Source organism: Macaca nemestrina, chromosome 15, assembly GCF_043159975.1.
Source record: "Macaca nemestrina isolate mMacNem1 chromosome 15, mMacNem.hap1, whole genome shotgun sequence".
In the NCBI taxonomy this organism is placed as follows: domain Eukaryota; kingdom Metazoa; phylum Chordata; class Mammalia; order Primates; family Cercopithecidae; genus Macaca; species Macaca nemestrina.
The window spans coordinates 47,732,973-47,746,314 of NC_092139.1; the positions used below are offsets into that span (position 1 = coordinate 47,732,973).

The following is a 13,342-nucleotide window of genomic DNA, read 5'->3' on the forward strand; positions in this document are numbered from 1 at the left end:
GGCATGTGGCCTAGAGAGACACCAGATGGGGCAGCTAAGGGAGTTCACCATCCCTCTTCCAACCCCAGAGAGTGCAGTTTGCAGCAACAAAAGTGACTCCTACTTTCTACTTGAGGAGAGGAGAGCAAGGAGTAAAGAGGACTTTGCCTTGCATCTTGGATACCAGCTCAGCCACAGTAGGATAGGGCACTGGGCAGAGTTGTGAGGCCCCCTTTCTGGCCCTAACTGGCCAAAAGAGAACCTGCTGCCTTGAAGGAAAGGACTCAGTCCTGGCAGGATTCATCACCTGTTGACTAAAGAGACCTTGGGCCCTGAATAACCAACAGTGATACTAGATCGCATACCATGGACGTTGGGCTCTGAGATGTGCTGGCTTCAGCTGTTATCCAGAACATTTCCAGCGGTGGTGGCTATGGTGAAACACTCCTTCTGTTTGAGAAAAACAGAGGGGCCACACTGGGGTAGAGTACCAAGCAGGTTCTTGGACAGCATTTATGGAACTGCCCTGTGCCAGTGGGGAACCCACTGCCCTGAAGGATGAGTCCTAGGTCTGGTAGCATTCACCACAAGCTGACTGAAGAGCCCTTGGGTTTTAAGTGAACATTGGTGGTAGCCTGACAGAACCCCCCATGGACTGGTGGTGGTAGTGGCCACAGGGAGAGTCTCCTCTGCCTTTGGAAAGGGGAAAGAAGAGAAGGAAGGACTTTATCTTGTGGTTTGAGTGCCAGCTTAGCCACAGTAGAATAGAACATCATATAAATCAAGGTTTTTGACTCCAGTCCTTGGATCCCAGTGAGCATTCCTGAACTCATCTAGGGCCTGGGGGAACTCATTGCCCTGAAGGGAGGGGCAGAAATTTGGCTGGCTTTGCCACCTACTGATTGTAGAGTACTAGGGCCTTGAATGAACATAGGTGGTAGCCAGGTAGTGGTTACAGTGGGCCTTGGGCAGGACCCAGTGTTGTGCTGGCTTCAGGTCTGAACCTGCATTGTCCCAGTGGTAGTGGTCACAAGGATGTGTTTGTCCCTAAATCCCCAGTTCAAGGTGGCTCAGCATAGAGAAAGAGACTCAGTTTGGGAGAAAGTAAGGGAAAATAACAAGAGTCTATGCCTAGTAATCCAGACAATTCTTCCAGATCTTATCCAAGACCACCAAGGTGGTACCTTTGTGAGTCTGCAAGAACCACAGTGTTTTTGGGCTTGGGGCCTAAGTCCCTCTGAATACCTGGAAAGTCTTTCCAAGAAGGATGGGCATGAACAAGCCCATACTGCGAAGACTACAATATATACCTAATTCTTTAGTGCCCAGACACCAGTAAACATCTACAAGCATTAAGAGCATCCAGGAAAAAATGACCTCACTCAGTGAACTTAAATAAGGCAGTAGGGACCAATCCTGGAGAAACAGAGATATGTGACCTTTCAGACAGAGAAATCAAAATAGCTGTGTTGAGGAAACTCAAATTCAAGATAACACAGAGAAGGAATTCGAAATTCTATTGGAGAAATTTAACGAAGAGATTGAAATTATTAAAAAGAATCCAGTAGAAATTCTAGAGTTGAAAAATGCAAGCAACATATTGAAAAATTCATCAGAGTCTCTTCTTAATAGCAGAATTGATCCAGCAGAAGAAAGAATTAGTGAGCTCAAAGACAGGCTATTAAAATACACAGTCAAAAGAAACAAAAGAAAAAAGTATAAAAAGAATGAAGCATGCCTACATGATGTAGAAAACAGCCTCAAAAGGGCAACTAAGAGTATTGGCCATAAAGAGGAGATAGAGAAAGAGAGGGGGTAGAAAGTGTATTCAAAGGAACAATATCAGAGAACTCCCCAACCCTAGAGAAAGATATCAATATTTCAGTACAAGAAGGTTATAGAACATCAAGCAGATATAACCCAAAAAAGACTACCTCAAGGCATTTAATAACCAAACTTCCCAAAGGTCAAAGATAGGGAAAGGGTCATAAAAGCAGAAACAGAAAAGAAACATGTAACATAAAATGGCACTCCAATACATCTGGCAGCACATCTTTCAGTGGAAGCCCTACATGCCAGGAGAGAATGGCATGACATATTTAAAATGCTGATGGAAAAAACCCATTTGCCCTAGAATATTATATCTGGCAAAAATATCCTTCAAGCATGAAGGAGAAATAAAGACCTTCCCAGAGAAAGAGGGATTTCATCAACACCAGAATTGACCTACAAGAAGTCCTAATGGAGTTCTTTAATCTGAAATAAAAGAACATTAATAACAATAATAAATTATCTGAAGGTACAAAACTCACTGGTAATAGCACACAGAAAAATGGAATATTATAACACTGTAATTGTGTATAAACTACTCAAGTACAAAGACTAAATGAACCAATCAAAAATAAGTACAACAGCTTTTCAAGATATAGACAGTACAATAAGACACAAAGAGAAACAACAAAAAGTTAAAAAGCGAGGGGACGAAGTTAAGGCACACAGTAGTTATTATTTTTTTCTTTTTTATGTAATCAGTGTTGTCATCAGTTTAAAATAATGGGTGGTAAGATAATGTTTGCATGCCTCATTGGAACTTCAAATTGAAAAACATACAATGGATACACAAAAAAATAAAAAGCAGGAAATTAAATCATGCTATCAGATAAAATCACTTTCATTAAAAGGAAGACAGGGAGGGAGGAAAGAAGGAAGAGATCACAAAGCAACCAGAAAACAAATAACAAAATGGCAGGAGTAAATCCTTACTTATCAATAATGACATTGAATGTAAATGGACTTAAGTTTCCAATCAAAAGACATAAAGTGGCTAGGTGGATTAAAAAAAAGCTAGACCCATTGTCTGTTGACTACAAGAAGCATATTTCACCTATAAAGACACACATAGACTGAAAATAAAGGGAGGGAAAAGATATTCCATGCCAATGGAAAGCAAAAAAAAAGTAGGAGTAGCTATACTTGTATCAGACAAAATAGATTTCAAGACAAAAGCTGTAAGATAAAGAAGGTCATTATATAATGATAAAGGGGTCAATTCAGCAAGAGGAGATAACAATTTTAAATATATATGCACCCAGTGCTGGAGCACCCAGATATATACAGCAAATACTATTATTAGAGCTAAAGAGAGAGATAGAACCCAATACAATAATAACTGGAGACTTCAACACTCCACTTTCAGCATTGGACAGATCTTTGAGATGGAAAATCAACAAAGAAACTTTGGACTTAACCTGTCCTATAGACCAAATGGACCTATTAGATATGTACAGATCATTTTATTCAGTGTCTGCAGAATGCACAGTCTTTTCCTCAACACATGGATCATTCTTAAGGACAGATCATGTGTTAGGTCACAAAACAAGTCTTAACACATTCAAAGAACTTGAAATAATATCAAGCATCTTCTCTGAACTTCTAGACATCAACAACAAGAAGAATTTTGGAAACTATACAAACACATGGAAATTAAACAATATGCTCCTGAATGACCAGTGGGTCAGTGAAGAAATTAAGAATGAAATTGAAAGATTTCTCAAAACACATGGTAATGGAGACAAAATATACCAAAACCTATGGGATATAAAGAAAGGAAAATTTATAGTTAAAAGTGCCTACATTAATAAAGAAGAAAATCTTCAAATAAATAACCTATTGATGCATGTTAAAGAACTAGAAAAGCAAGAGCAAATAAAACCCAAAATTAGTAGAAGAAAAGAAATAATAAAGATCAGAGCAGAAACAAATGAAATTGATATGAAGAAAACAATACAAAAGATCAATCAAATGAAGAGTTTGGTTTTTGAAAAGATAAGTAAAATGGACTCATATTTAGCCAGACTAAGAAAGAAAGATAGAAGACCCAAATAAATAAAACCAGAGTTGAAAAAGGAGACATTACAATGAATACTGCAAAAACTCAAAGGATCACTAGTGGCTACTATGAGCAATGGCGAATAAATTGGAAAACGTAGAAGGAAATGGATACATTCATAGACACATACAACCTACGAAAATTGAACCATGAAGAAACCCAGAACCTGAATAGACCATTAACAAGTAACGAGATCAAGGCCACAATAAAAAGTCTCCCAGTAAAGAAAAGCCTGGGACCCAATGGTTTCATTGTTGAATTCTACCAAACATTTAAAAACGAATAAATACCAATCCTACTTAAACTCTTCTGAAAGTCATTCTGTGAGGCAAGTATTACCCTGATACCAAAACAAAAGACATAAAAAAACACCAAAAACAAAACTGCAGGCCAATATCTCTCATGAATATTGATATGAAAATCCTTACTAAAGTACAAGCAAACTGTATTCAACAGTACAATAAAAAAATCATTCATCATGACCAAGTGGGATTTATCCCAGGGATGCAAGAATGGTTCAACACATGCAAATCAATCAGTGTGCTGCATTATATCAACAGAATGCAAGACAAAAACCATATGATCTTTTAAATTGATACTGAAACAGCATGTGATAAAATTCAGTATTCCTTCATGTTTATAAAAGATCTAAAAGGATCTAAAAGTATCTTTTATAAACATATAAAAGGATATAGAGGGAACATACCTCAACAAAAAAGGTATAGAAGGAACATACCTCAACATAGTAAATGCCATGTATGACAGATCCACAGCTAGTATCACCCTAAATGGGGGAAACTGAAAACCGTTTTTTAAAGATCTGGAACATGACAAAAATAACCACTTTCAACCACTGTTATTCACATTGCATTGGGAATTCTAGCTAGAGCAGTCAGACAAGAGAAACAAATAAAGGGCTTCCAAATTGGAAAGAAAGAAGTTAAATTAGCTTTGTTTTCAGATGGTATGATCTTTTATTTGGAAAAACCTAAAAACTTCACCAAAACATGAATAGAACTAATAAACAAATTCAGTAAAGTTGCAGGATACAAAATCAACCTACAAAAATCAGTAGCATTTTTATATGCCAACAGTGAACAATCTGAAAAAGAAATGAAAATGTAATCCCATTTACAATAGCTACAAATAAAATTAAATACCTAGGAATTAATCAAAGAAGTGAACGATGTCTACAATGAAAACTACAAAATGTTGATGCCAGAAATTAAAGATAACACACACACAAAATGGAAATATTCCATGTTCATGGATTGAAAGAATCAATAGTGTTAAAATATCCATACTACCCAAAGCAATCTACAGATTCAATGCAATCCCTATCAAAATACCAATGGCATTCTTTACAGAAATAGAAAAATCAATCCAAAAATGTATGTGGAACCACAAAAGACCCATAACTATGCTGAACAACAGGAGCAAAAACTGGAGGAATCACTTTACCTGACTTAAATTATACTGCAGAGTTATAGTAACCAAAACAGCATGGTGCTGGCATAAAAACAGACACATAGACTAATGGAACAGAGAGTCCAGAAACAAATCCATACACCTACAGTGAATTCATTTTCAACAAAGTTGCCAAGAACATACATTGGGGAAAAGACAATCTCTTCAAAAATTGATGCTGGGAAAAACTGGATATCCATATGCTGAAGAATGAAACTAGACCTATATCTCATCATATACAAAAGTCAAACCAAAATGGATTAAAGACTTAAATCTAACTATGAAACTAGTACAAGAAAACATTGGGGAAACTCTCCAGGATATTGGTCTGGGCAAAATTTTCCTGAGTAATACTTCACAAGCACAGGCAACCAAAGCAAACATGTACAAATATGGGATCATATCAAGTTAAAAAGCTTCTGCACAGTGAATGAAACAACGAAGTGAAGAGACAACCCACAGAATGGGTGAAAATATTTGCAAACTACTCATCTAACAAGGGATTAATAACCAGAATATATAAGGAGCTCAAACAACTTCATAGGAAAAAAATCGAATAATCTCACTAAAAATGGGCCAAAGATGTGAATAGACATTTCTCAAAAGAACACATACGAATGTCAAACGGGCATATGAAAAGGTGTTCAGCATCACTGATTATCAGAGAAATGCACATTAAAACTACAATAAGATATCATCTCACCCCAGTTAAAATGACTTATATTTGGCTGGGCGTGGTGGCTCATGCCTGTAATGCCAGCACTTTGGGAGGCTGAGAAGGGCGGATCACGAGGTCAGGAGATGGAGACCATTCTGGCTAACACAGTGAAACCCTGTCTCTACTGAAAATGCAAAAAAATTAGCCGGGCGTAGTGGCTGGCGCCTGTAGTCCCAGCTACTTGGGAGGCTGAGGCAGGAGAATGGCGTGAACCTGGGAGGCGGAGCTTGCAGTGAACAGAGATCGTGCCACTGCACTCCAGCCTGGGCGAGTGAGCGAGACTCCGTTTAAAAAAAAAAATGGCTTATATCCAAAAGACAGGCAATAACAAATGCTGGAGAGGATGTGGAGAAAAGGGAGCCTTTGTGCACTATTGATGGGAATGTAAGCTAGTGCAATCACTGTGGAACAGTTTGGTTCCTCAAAAAACTAAAAATAGAGCTATCATCATCCAGCAATCCCACTGTTGGGTATATAACTGAAAGAAAGGAAATCGGTATATTGAAGAGATATCTGCACACCCATGTTTGTTGCAGCACTGTTCACAATAGCTAAGATTTGGAAGCAGCCTAAGTGCCCATCAGGAGATGAATGGATAAAGAAAATATGGTAGGTACATATACACAATAGAGTACTGTTCAGCCGTGAGAAAGAATGAGATCCAGTCATTTGTAACAACATGGATGGAACTGGAAATCATATCAAATGAAATAAGTCAGGGACAGAAAGACAAACTTCACATATTCTCACTTACTTGTGGGAGCTAAAAAAATCAAAACAATTGAATTCATGGAGATAGAGAGTAGAAGGATGGCTACTAGAGGCTGGGAAGGGTAGTGGGGGATTGGAGGGTAAGTGGGGATAGTTAATGGGCACAAAAAATAGTTAAAAAGAATGAACAAGGGCTAGTTTTGATAGCATAACAAAGTGACTATAGTCAATAATTTAGTGGCACATTTTAAAATAAGTGTAATTTGATTTTTTGTAACACAAAGGATAAATGCTTGAGGGGATGGATACCCCAGTTTCTATGATTTGATTATTACACATTGCATTCCTGCAGTAACATATTTCATGTACTCCATAAATGTATACATCTACTATGTACCCACAAAAATTAAAAAATAAAAACATTAACATTGAAAAATTTTTGATGTATACTTTTGTTAATTTTAGTTGAAAGAAATGTATGCTTTATTTGTTACATATACAGGTCAACTTAGTTTCTAAATATTATTTTTTACTTTTATATTTGTGACTTTTAGGCAGCTGCTACCTTGTAGATTCTTAAAAAACTGGATGGTATTCATTCTCTCCTATTGTCTTAATATAATTGCACACATTTGGCCATGTTTTGACTTAATCTTTCTAGAAAAATGACACTGATTATTGAATTCCAATTTTGTTGTTGTTGTTGTTGTTGTTGTTGTTGAGACGGAGTCTCGCTCTGTTGTCCAGGCTGGAGTACAGTGGCGCAGTCTTGGCTCACTGCAAGCTCTGCCTCTCGGGGTTCACGCCATTCTCCTGCCTCAGCCTCCCGAGTAGCTGGGACTACAGGTGCCAGCCACCACGCTCAGCTAATTTTAAAAATATTTTTAGTGGAGATGGGTTTCACCGTGTTGGCCAGGATGGTCTTGATCTCCCGACCTGGTGATCCACTCTTCTCAGCCTCCCAAAGTGCTGGGATTACAGGCGTGAGCCACCGCGCCCAGCCTCCAATCTTTAATTTCCATAAAAATTAAGCACCAGAAAGAGTAGTGAAGTAAAATAGCTTATCAGTAGATAATAGACATCCTTATATTTTCATGAAATACAAATCTATACAACTTTAGGAGTTTCAGAGGAACTTACTGATTTATTAAGTTTGCGTTTGGGTGAATAGTTCTTTTATGATGTGAGTTCTGTATCTTTAAAAAGGATACTTGATTAAGAACAATATTCTTATTTGTAGCCCAAATTTGGTGTATTTTGAATGATAGTGGTTTATTAAACTTGGTGTTGTGTAAAGGAAGATTTGGCCATTTTGATAAGGAAAGGTTGAGAATTATTTTTCAACATTTTTCTCTAGTTTGTCTTTTTAGTTATAGAAGCACCCCATATTTGCTTTAGAATAAGAACAGAAATAAATATTTTATTTTTACATACTGTTAGTACAAAGGCAGCAGCTTTTTCACTACTCATTTTAATTTTGTAACTTTGAAGCAAATTTATGGCATGAAATTTCCCCAGTTTCTTTTGACCTTGAGGTGCAGTATGATTTGCTTTGTTAAGTTTTAATTTTATGACACATCACATTTCTGTCATGCCCAAAATTAAACTTCAGGTTAGATGTATATTTTTCTACATTGGGATTATGAACAGAATAAATTATCAGAGAATTATGTTTAAATGAATATATAAGTATAGGAATGTATAGGCTTACCTACATCTCTCTACATAAATAGCTTGTTAGTGTGCAATCAGTCACTGGAGTTGCAGTGAACTTGGAGCTTAATGAACAGGTGGAGAAAGAGGATGAATCCCAGTTCAAAAAGGATCTGACAGCTTATCAGGCAATTTCACTGATCGCTAATCCAGTTCGTTTGGCAACTTAATTTATCACACAGTTAGAATTCTCATCCCGTGGGTTTCCAGGTGGAAATTAATTCTGAAACATGTCCAATACCACTGGGTTGAAGAAACCTGCTTAAGCTTTGTGAGGAAATTTAGAAATAAATTATTTTAAATGCATAAGCCAGGTTTCTCTATGATTCCCTTTGTGTTTATCCAATTCCTTCTTAAAATATTTGGATTCTGCTAGCATTTGATGGTGTGTTCATGGAGGTGAACTAAGGTTTATTTATTCATTAAGATTTATAAATTAAATGGAGAAATTGTTAATCCTAATTCATTAGTGAAATAACTACTATAATAGATAATCCTGTGAATATAATTCTATCTTTAGGTATAGAAAAATCACTGATCTCGGACATGTTTTAAGCATTTCGTAGCAACACATAATGAATAGAAGAAATTATTTCCTTAAAGGTCACAAATGTATGTCTTCTGAGTACTTACATATTCTCTAATTAGTCTGATTTACAGCTCATTATCTTATGTAAAAGAACTAAAGCAATTTCCTTGACAATAAGGACAAAATGCAACCTGCCTCTCACAGCTCACACTCTGACTCTGGAATTCCCAAGGATGAGTCTAATTAAATGGGCTTGGCTTAGGACTTGGCTGTAGCTTAAAATAACTTCAAAACCAGAAACACATTTTCTCCACTTTTTAAAGACTTGATTTATAGTGCATAGAAAGTTAAATTGAATATTGATCCTTGAAAAGCAAATGTGTCCTGTAGAAAATGACAACAAAAGAATACAATAAAAGATCACAGAGTGATTGATTGTCCAAAGTCTATAGATAGTAGCCTCCCCCTTTTATGTCATCTTCTTTAGGCATCTGTAGCTCTGAGAGGGTGACAGGGATGAAGTGTTAGAGGAGGATTAGTTGCACCTTGATGTGAACTGTTACATTTTATAGGAAGATTGAGGAAGGTGGTAACAAATCATTTCTAAGATGGAATTTTGAGAAACGAGGAATGGGGCACAAGATCAATAAGACCTATGATATAACTGCAGGAAGGGACACCAGGGAATTTCTTATAATTTCTCAAACTCTGAAGCATCTTCAAAAAGAATTTAAGTCAGTGAAAAATAATTGAGATGACAGAAAACTACAAACTGGCGTAACAGTGTCATTGATTGGATATGTCAGGAAAATTGTGCCTATCATTCTTATGACCAGGCTTATTAAAGTAATATCTTCATAATCTAGAGGGGCTCAGTGTTGGATCATCCTGGCATCCTTCTCAGATCCCCTCTCTGAGTCCTTGGCATTTTTCCCTGGAACATATTGCAGACCTACAACCTTGTCATTTCAGAAACTGTCCTTTCATTTTTACCTTTAAAGGGAAATGGTCACTGACTCCAGTACTAGCCCTTGGGAATCAAGCCAAAAGAAAAAAAATGGCAGGGCATTGTTTGATTTTTCTCCTTTCCTGCTAGAGCAATGGTTGCATCAAAGGTTTGCTGGGTATCGGAATCACCCAGAGGGAGATAATGATGATGATAAAGCACAATGGATCAATTTGGGGTTTTCCTCTGTTTGTGTTTTTCCTATTACCATCACTGTCACTGTGATGATGATAATAGTAATAGGAAAAATATATAAAACAAAATGGGGATAACCCTAAATAGACCCAATGTGCTTTATAACATTTCTGGTTTACTAAACTATTTGTTACTCCTCAGTATTTAATAAAGTGTCCCATGTACTATGCAAATAGCAGACAGTAAAACCCCTACTATGGGGTTTTAGTGAAATGTGAGGATCCTGTATAAAAAATCCTCAAGCTAGACTTATGTTGGATGAAGAAGACAGTGAGAAATCTTGTCTTTTTAGGTTAGGCTTTCTTGTTTTTCCCTTGTTTAACTTTTGTTTCTTTCAATGGCTTGCAGCTTGGAAGAGACACTTTTTGATCTAAAAACTATTTTGGTTGCTGAGAGAGGCAGTGTGTGTTTACCAATTAGAAGTTCATACTGCTTTTAATTCTGCTTCCAATAGTTTCAAGACTTTAAGAGTGAAATTGAGATTTGTGTATTTTTTCTATATTGGCTACATAAATAAATGGCCATAAATGGCAAAACCTGAGAATAAAGGAAGACCAAAAAAAAAAAAAAAAAAAAAAGCAAAATAAAATAAGACAGAAATACACAAATTATAGTGATTCTAATTTTCCTTATGAAACTTGAGATCCAGTAAGTAAACTTCGGTTGGAATTATTGGGCATTCAGACATTATCCTTCACGTAAGAAAAAGGTTCCCCGTCAGTAAGCCGAGATATTAGATCTGTGAATATACTGAGCCATCTGTGGAGACATTGATCAGATTGCCCTGCATTGTGATAGAACTGATGTAATTTGAGAATCAGATGGGGCTGATTCATGAATCTTGGAAAGACAATTACTTGACAGCAATGATAGATTTTGACCCTGTTGTAATTGGTATACTTGAGGTAGGAAGCGATTCTATTCATTCTGTCAAACGGAGGCCTCCACTCATAAAGTGAACTATTATTTAGAGGATCTTATCTTCTTGGCTATTATTAAAATGCAATTTTTGTCTAATCAGCTATTATTAAAATGCATTTACCAAATAATATATTCCTCTCACTATCGTGATTTAACAGAACAAAAGCTTTCTGAGGGCAGAGACTGTGTTATCCATTTATGTATCTCCAGTGCTCTTTATCATATCTGGCCCATTGTTAGTACTCAAGAAGTGTTTGCGGAATTAATGAATGGTTGAGTAAGTTGCTTCCTATAATCAAGACTTTTAGTTAGAATGGTTGTAAATAGATTTAGACGTAGAGGTTTTCTACTTTGTATCGACGGGGCTGTCCTAACTGGTGGATTTATTTATTTTTTAATGCAATTTTTTTTCTTTTTATTTAAAATTTCTTTGGAAGCACAGATGATATTATAAACATAATAATGTAAATAAAGTAAGAAGAAATAAATTATTGATTACTCCACCTTCAAGCACACTGTGTTGATTTTTTCCTGTTCGTCTCTATGAATTTATATACTTTTTTGTTTGCATTTTTATGACTTAGAACCCAGATCTGATGTGGTATACTGAGTTTTCTACTTAATATTAACATTTTTAATGTAGTATTTAGGCCAGGCATGGTGACTCATGCCTGTAATCCCAGCACTTTGGGAGGCCAAGGCAGTTGGATCACGAGGTCAAGAGATCCAGACCATGCTGGGCAATATGGTGAAACCCCATATCTACTAAAAATATAAAAATTAGCCAGGTGTGGTGTCATGCACTTGTAGTCCCAGCTACTTGGGAGGCTGTGGCAGGAGAATCACTTGAACCCGGTAGGCGGAGGTTGTAGTGAGCCAAGATCATGCCACTGCACTCCAGCCTGGCGACAGAGCAAGACTCTGTCTCAAAAAAAAAATAATAATAATAATTACTGTGTATAATTTTATGTGGCTACATAGTATATTCTTTACTTCCTATCCTCCCCTACAATATTCTATTTCCCTATCTGCTTTATCTTTCTAGTGAATTCCTACTCAGCTTTCAAGGTCCCATTTAACTTTGCAACAATCCTCCAATTTCTGTTGACTCTTATGATCCTAGTACTTTATGTACAATGACTATAGAACTTTTGATACTTTAACTCTTTTCTTTTTATGAAAATTGTGAGAAATAAGGTACATCAGAGCATGGATTACACAACTGTGTGTCCTGATGCCTAACTCAGTGATGGTCATGTAGTTGGCACTCAACAAATACTTGCAGATAACGTTCTAAGGTCTGGGAATAGAGGGATGAATGAGATATGGTTTCTGGATTTTATGCTCAAAGTATTTGGTAAGCAGGTAGGCAGATAGGCAGATACCATGTAGAAACTGACCTTCTAGAGTTGTTTATATGGTGCTAGGAAAACCGAGAGGAGGCCAGTATATTCACAGCATAGTTTTTTCTTTTTAGCAATCTTTTTTCCTTTATTTTCAGGAATGGTATGGGTAGGCTAAGGAGTTCTCACATTTTCATGACTCTTCATTTCCTTTGGAAATTATTTTCCAAAAGATTCCATTTCCTCAGGTTTGCTTTTCTCATGCCTTTTTGCCCATGTCACTTTCTCTTTTTTATTTGGTATCTTGAAATATATTTTTGGAACATATTATATAATCTCCCTATATAATTGCAGCAGGCAAAATTCTAAGATGTTCTTCAAGATTCTCCATACTTCCCCCACCAGGATACAGGCCCTGAGTAATCCCTGGGGCTGTAAATTTGATGGATTTTACTTCCATGAGTAGGTAATATTATATAGCACATTTAAGAAAGGAAGATTATCAGGATGGGTCTGACTCATCATCGTCATGGTTATGACTACATTAATCCTTTGAAAGCACAGTTTTCTCTGTACTTCTGGTCTACGAAAATGCGAGCTAATAAATGAATATTGTTTTAAGCTCTCGAGTATGTGGCAATTTGTTATACAGCAATAAAGGTGAATATAATAGTATATTAACCATTTGTGGTATTGGCTACATATATATTTTTTAGTTTATCTTGTCATAAGTTTTGTTTGTACAAAACTTGGCTTCCTCATATAATTGCATCTACTGAACTTTTTTCTTTATGTTATGTTTTCTAGTATTTCTTCAAAGTTTAGAAGGCATTAAACAGGGTTGTGTTGGTAGGACTCACAGAGGATTTGA

The 13,342-nt window shown here is 36.4% G+C and overlaps 1 protein-coding gene across 14 annotated transcripts in view; it reads left to right on the forward strand.

Annotated features, from left to right (window-relative positions):
* Positions 1 to 13,342, forward strand: part of LOC105481485 (mono-ADP ribosylhydrolase 2) — a 2,105,812-nt gene that overhangs the window by 112,797 nt on the left and 1,979,673 nt on the right. The gene's annotated exons all lie outside the window — the stretch shown is intronic.